The sequence below is a fragment of the Montipora foliosa genome, chromosome 13, assembly GCF_036669935.1.
Source record: "Montipora foliosa isolate CH-2021 chromosome 13, ASM3666993v2, whole genome shotgun sequence".
Lineage (NCBI taxonomy): Eukaryota > Metazoa > Cnidaria > Anthozoa > Scleractinia > Acroporidae > Montipora > Montipora foliosa.
Window position 1 is genome coordinate 3194418 of NC_090881.1, and position 7500 is coordinate 3201917.

Below are 7500 nucleotides of genomic sequence, written 5' to 3' on the forward strand. Positions count from 1 at the left end.
TCCCGACTGTTTGTTTTCGTTTTGTGGTTTTGTGCTTATACTGGTAACGCTTTAGTGACACCGAATACATTTAAATTTTTAACCCATGCTCAATAGAAATTGTCGAGGCAGCTTGAAAAGATATGGGAACTGAAAGACCAAGAGGTATTTTAATTTTACTTTTAATTTTTGTATACACGCTCACATTTAAACGAACCTCTAGCTCACCTGGTGATATATGTCTAAATAAACTACTGCTACTGCTATTGCTGCTGCTGCTGCTGCTGCTGCTGTTACTACTACTACTACTACTACTACTACTACTACTACTACTACTACTACTACTACTACTACTAAACCATCCAACATGCAATGGCAATCGGCGTTCCGTTTTCCCCGAAGATAAAACTCTTAGCAGAGAAATGCAGTGAGAATTTTTTCTTAATGCATTTCCATGACAAAAACGACTACGATATGCGAAGAAAGAGTTTCCATGTATTTCTAACACTGGCTAATTGAATCACCCTATTTTGTGGGGATCATACTTACGCGCAGTTCATCTACCAAAAAGATTAATCCCAAACATTCGGGTGGCAAATGCTTTCAAGCGAATTGTTCTTGAAAAAATCGTTTGGCCTGCTTGTTTTCAACGTTAACGTTCTTATTTGTCTCTTTTAAAGCATTCACGATCTTTTGTCTTGATATGGATACTATGACTTGAGGCAGATGTCTCTAAACAGTTTACTTTCCCTTTGAATTTCCAGATTGTGTGTGATAACTATGTTCAAGGAATTGGTGCAAGTGTCTTTTTCGACTTCACAGCGAACGACTTTTCACAGAAGTTCAAGTTTTGACATTCGGCCACTAAATTCGTAGAACGCTACACCAAACTGACTAGAAATGACTGAAGAACCGTAAACCGTGAGAACCAATGCGAAGTAAGGTAAATCCCTCGGCGTGGACGTCGGAGTGGCTTAAGCTCTTTAAGACTGGGAGAAAACGTGGAGGCAGTGTGGCCCAGTGGTTAGGGCGCTTGCCCTGAGATCCGGAGATCCCGGGTTCAAGACCCGCTCTGACCACTCGTTGAATTTGTTCCTGGTAGTCCCTAGTTCAACTTCCCAGCTGCACTTGTAAATAGCCAACTGGTTTGCCTCCGGCCAGTTGGGATTCTTAACAGTTGTTGTTGTTCTGTTCCTTCGTTTCGTTGTTGTTCATTGGCCCTGAAAAGCTCCTATGGAGAGCGGTCAATTACGTATGTATTGTATTGTATTGTAACGTGGCAGCTGAGACTGACTCCAGGAGAAAAAGGATTTCAGCCATTCAAATTTCGTAACATTTAAGATAATCCCAAGGCATTTTTGGGACAATGGAATAGCTTACTTAACATGAAAACAATAACAACAAGCAAGTTTAGAGACTGTTCCTTTTTGGGTCAGAATCAAAACCTAGCAAATTACCGGGACAATCAATTTTCCTTTTTTTCTTTTCCGTTGAAAAAATGTGGATAGTGAGGAAATTCCTTTCAGATATATGCCTATGAAAGAAAAGTAGAAACTCAACTGTCACTCAAACCAGCATGGAATTTTTAGATCCTACACTGATCTATCTAGGGAACATGTATATGCCCCTTTCTACTCGCATGTTGTCTCTTAATTAAAGGGGAACATGGAAATTTCCGTTGTCTTTTACACTTTATGGATGAACCTTAACACGGAAATTTCCATGTTTCGTTTGAATGTCATACACGAAAGAAACGAGAAAATTTCATGTTCTTTTACATTTTGTGTGGGAAAAGAACATGGTAATTTCCATGTTTCGTTTACATGTTATGTGTAAAAGGAACGTGGAAATTCTCATCAAGTTCTTTGACGTTTTCAGTAAGTGAAAAATTTTCTGTGTTCTTTTGCAAGTTGTATTTGAAAGGAACATGGAAACTTCCAGGTTCCTTCGTGATCTGTCGTAATAATTTACTCACCATTTCCATTCACTTTTCCTCAGACTAACTCCCTTCAAAAGCTAACAGATGGCTTGATATGTTGTTTGTTTACCATTTTTCCCCAGGGTGGCACACATAGCAACAAATTACCTTTAGTTTAACAGTTTAAGTAAAACTCTGAAAAATAATTGTATTTAATGGCTGCCTTTTTTAGTTTCTGCAAGAAATTGTTACGGTAATCAATTAAATGACCCAAAGGTGCCAGTTTTAGAATATCGATAATGGTTTTAGAACTTGTTTCACTATTCTTCCACTGCTATCTATGCACAATTATAGCGCAGGATGAGTCAAGTTCGAGCCCGCGACAATTTCTAATCATTGACAATAAAAATAACAGTTACTTGTCAGTGAAAATACATTGTTCGTGGTTAGTCTTACGAAGCTCGTTTCATCCCGATCAAGGGACTCGTCAGATACCTTTCTGCTTGACAAACTCATTAGGCATCGCGCCCAAAGTCCCGTTCGCTAACAAAATGATGACAGCAATCTCGCCTTATATCTCATAAGGATTCTAGACTGCGCAAATTTACGAGTGAAAATTGACAATAAAGTTGACAGTTACTTGTGAAAATACATTGTTCGTGGTTAGTTGTTAGCGAAAGGGACTTTAGGCGCGATGCCTAACGAGTTTGCCAAGCAGAATTAAGGTCTCTGATGAGTCCCTTGGTCGGGATGACACGAGCTTCGTAAGACTAAACCACGAACAATGTATTTTCAGAAGTAACTGTCAACTATATTGTCAATTTTCACTCGTGAATTTGCGCAGTCTGGAATCCTTATGAGATATAAGGCGAGATTGCTGTCATCATTTTGTTAGCGAACGGGACTTTGGGCGCGATGCCTATAAGGAGTTTGCTAAGCAGAAAGGTCTCTGACGAGTCCCTTGGTCGGGATGAAACGAGCTTCGTAAGACTAAACCACGAACAATGTATTTTCACAATTTCTAATCAACCCATTTTTTTTCTTCTTTATAATATATTGTTTGACTATACATTATTATACCCTCGATCACAGCCTCTTTAGGTCGGGAACAGGAAAGAAGACTCTGCCAGCCGCCTCGACATTTCACTTCATTGGAAACTTAAGACAGCTCATACTTTTGAATTACCATTTCATTTTTTACTGAACAATTTGTAGGTTTCTGGCAGACAAGTTTCTGTAACAGACATAGGAAATACTCATGGGAATTTAGACATTTAAAAATTGCCACGCTGTTGTAATTTCAAAAATATATTGATGACGCGTGGCGATTGATCATGCGCAAAATAAAAGGCAGGTTTGACAATTCCAAACTGGACTGACTCTTCCAATTCTTTGGATGACCGGCAAATCAAAGAATGTCGTCGAGGCGGCTGGCAGAGTCTTAATTCTTTCCTGTTCCCGACTTATGTAGGAAGATCAAAAGAGACTGCTTGCAGGGTAACATTATCATTGTTGTTGCCAAAAAAGAAAGACAAAAGAAAACGAAACAAACACAAATGCCATTGAGATAAATAAAGTTCAGCAGGTAACCAGGACGAAAGTTTTGCGGCATTGTTAGATTTCAAGCACAGATCCTCCGTTGTCACCTCTCACCTGTCATGGCTGAGCAATGTTTTGTGTCTGTGTGTGTCTACTTACCAATGCTTACTTATGGGGACGTGGACATAGTTTACACACCCGTACTGTGGGGTCCGTTCTTCTTGTGAGGACCAAAATCAGGTCCCCACTTATAAAAGCCCTTAAAACTCTACTTTATGGTCAGAAATTGCCTTTGGAGTCCAAAAAGTAGAGATGTTCTTCATAATGCAGTTTTGTGTTAAAAATACAGACTGGTCCCCATAATGTCAAAAAATAGTGCGTAACTAAAAAGTTGACTTTTTCAATTTTTTTTCTTTGAGAGGTACCGTGCGAATAAATACGGCTTTTGATCAAGCAGATACACACAATCCATCTGTGATTTTGCAATATTTATTCTTCTAACAATCACAATGAAACAGTTAGGGCAAACTCAGAAATCATAATGTCAACTCATTATTTTGTCAGGAAACAGTAAATGTATGTAGCTCTGTTAAAATGGTGTTTGCACTGTACTGACGATGGAACTTGACCTTTTCGAAAACTCACTTGTCTCATAATTATGTACGTTGGCTATTCCTGTAGAGAGCTGGGACACTTAATTAACGGTGTCATTTAGTCATTACGTAGTTTTCTGTAGTAATGAAATACTAATTTTGGCATTCAACTTTCCCAGCCACTTGTAGGATCATTGGGAAGTGTAACAAAAAACTTGGACAAGTGGCTGAATGTCAAAATGAGTATTTAGTAATTACGTCCTCAAAATCCTCGCCGTTCCCAGTAAAATAGCTACATGTATACAAAAAGTAACTCTTGGCATTTTTGCTCTAAACCCTTCAATTAGAGGGGTTAATTAAGAATCCAGATTCTTAAGCCTTGAGTGGTCAAAGTCTCCTCACCCATTTTCTTATATTTAGCACAAAATTAAATTCAGCTTTACTATTCTAAAACAAGACTTTGAATTGATGGTCCCGTTCTTGCAGTGCAATAGCTAGGGTTCTGCCCACTGCATATACCACTATGACTAGCTGCAAATAAAATGACAAAAGCCAAGCATTTCCAATCCTTGCTTAAACCCAGTACCAGTGGCAAAAAAATCAGTGTGAATACAGATCATTGAATGGTCACTCCATCATTATGTTTATCATTAGAATCCAAATTGAATGACCTTGACATGTAAACTAGTCCTGGGAATAAGCAGATCTGTTTGGTCCAAAAAAATTAATATTGATAACCTGACTGGGATAACATTACATGCTACAAACAAGACCAAAACAACTGCAATGACTACTTAGCTAGTTCCTTCCTAAGTTATAAGCTGACATGCATAAAATTTCAACAAACACACAAATACAGTCGAAGTTCTCACGGCCACCACTCTTGTAAGCAACCAGCTCTAGCCACGACCACCAAAACTCTCTAATTGAAAACTCTCAAAAGCAACCGTTCCCACAATCAGCCGCGACCACCTTTGTGATTAACAAACTGGACTTATCCATTGTTTTTAAGCTCTCATAAGGACGGCGCCTACTATTCTTATTGTGCATATGTTATGCGCACCTTGAGATACTCAGATTTCCTATGGGTAGTGCTTATTAATACAGGCTGGGGTATTTTTGTGCGGTTTAAATCTAGGCGAAGAAAGCACAACAGTTACTTAGCAAGTTCTCTTTGTATCCAAAAAGAAAATTAGGGGTAGCTATGCATTTTTCAGAGATAACTAAGTTTCACTTTGGAAAAGAATGCCATACATTGCTTTGCATTTTAAAGCTTTGTATAAATATTGTTGATTACTTATCTTTGGAAAATGCGTGGTCACCCCCAATTTTCTTTTTGGATTTCAATAACACTTGTTACGATCTGCTTTTCTTACATATTCAGTAAGCCACACAAAAATACCTTTGAATTTAGTAAGCACCCTCCATAAGCGACCACTGAAAGAGTGATCTAAATTGTAAGAATATTTTGGCAGATTTTAATGAGAGTAAAGAAGTTTCCAGTTTTTGTAGGTGCATTCCCAAAAATTCTTTTCTGTACCCTTAATACAAATTTACAAATCCCAATTTTGTTGCTTGTAATTCTCAAGGAACCAGCTCTACAGTGAGTAAGTTGTGACCACTTTTTCAAATTCCCGGGCTGGTTGCTTACGAGAGCTTCTAATGTAGTACTCTCTAAAGTTTCTGGATATTTTGTTGTTTTCTATAATTATTATGTTTAGCCCTAGTGAACTCTCCCTCTGACTGCAAGAGAATTGCCACAAAGAAATATTTATTAAAACAATAATTTTAACTAATCATGTGCAACTTAATTAATTAAGTTACATTATGATTGTGAAGTAATCTTAAGTTTTTGCTTTGGCCGGTTAATCCATCTGTTCCGCATGTATAATATGGCTTTTACCTCCATTTTCGGATATTTGAAAGGATTGACATGAAACTGAAAAAAAAAAAAAACAACAACAGGTAAAATTAGTAACTGTTCTATTTGTTATTTTATAGTAAAAGCTATATCGTTCTGCCACTTCATAGTTATTCAAAAGAACATAACAGTACCACAAATTAAGCATGTAACAATAAACCCTTGTATGACAGAAAGCAAGTGATGGCCAAAAACCCTCATAGCCAATTATTTACCAGTCTTTTAATAGGTTTAATAGGCTAACAACGTAAAGTACTTTGGATCGTCAACAAGGAAGTTAAACAAAAAATGGCACATGAAACATCCCATAGTGTTGGTCATAGCCACTCAAGTTCTCAAGTAATCAGATCATACAATACTTACTTTACATACACTGTACATACATCAGGCCTTCTGATAGGGTGCGATTAAAAAATGCAAATTATGCGATTTTTTCAGGGCAGATTGTGCAATTAGAAAGGCCAATTATGCGATAAATAATGTAAATTATGCGATTTTTTTCCCAGCAATTTTAAGCTTGTTTTATAAGGTTTCAGGTTAAGAAAAACACTTTTTTGCTGCCCTAAAGACATTTTGAACACAAAGGAACAGTAATTACGTATCTCGATCGACATTAGTTGGGATAAATAAAAAAAATTGATGCCTTCTGCACTACCGGTGCACCACGTTAAAGTTGAAAGGACACAGCTAACATGCCAAATGAATGATCAAGGTGCTTGTCAACCACGAACTTCCGAAGATGTCAATCACAATAGGGCCATACCCCCATTTATTCGAGAGAAAATAAGCCGCGGCTTACAGAAGATTCGAATGTTCACACTGTATAAATGGTACAAAATCTATGTTCACGTCTTTTTCAAGCCGCGTCTTATATTGACGTGGGAATATATATTCTTATAAATAGTTCCTTTTGCGTATTTTGTACACCGTGGCCAGAGTAAGCCGCGGCTTATTTTCTCTCGTATAAAAGGCCCTAATATTGCACAACCAGAAAAACATCAGTCCATCGTCCACGTGGAGCGTACCTGTGAGGTACTTTCTTGCTCGATCGTGAGCTGTCAGATTGGGCGGAAGGTGGGAACTTCCTTCTTCATCGAAGAAAAAGCGAGCGTTTTCACAACAAACTTATCCATGAGTAAGTTTTTATCAGTTTTCAACGAAAGAAACTACATTTTGCCGAAAAACTTACAACTTCGCTTATTTTTCACAAATCTCTTCTCTAAGAGAAGGCAACTGTGTCATTTCAGTGGTGTGTATATAAGGGCGTGTTTGTGTTGCACCAATAGAAGGAGACTCGTACCAGGTCCCCGACATGAGAAATAAGGCCTTGAACTTCGAATGTTTACGAAATCGAAGGTGACAAAGGTTTTTTAGCCTTTTTCCAAGATAAATCATCTTTAAAATGGCGTATTTATGCAGGAATTTCTAAGAAACGTGTTGATTTATGTTTCATTTTATGAATTTTGTGCGTCCTTTTGTGAATTATGCGATTTTTCGTGAATTGTGCGATCGGATGCGATTCGAGGTCGATTGTGCGAAATCGCACCATC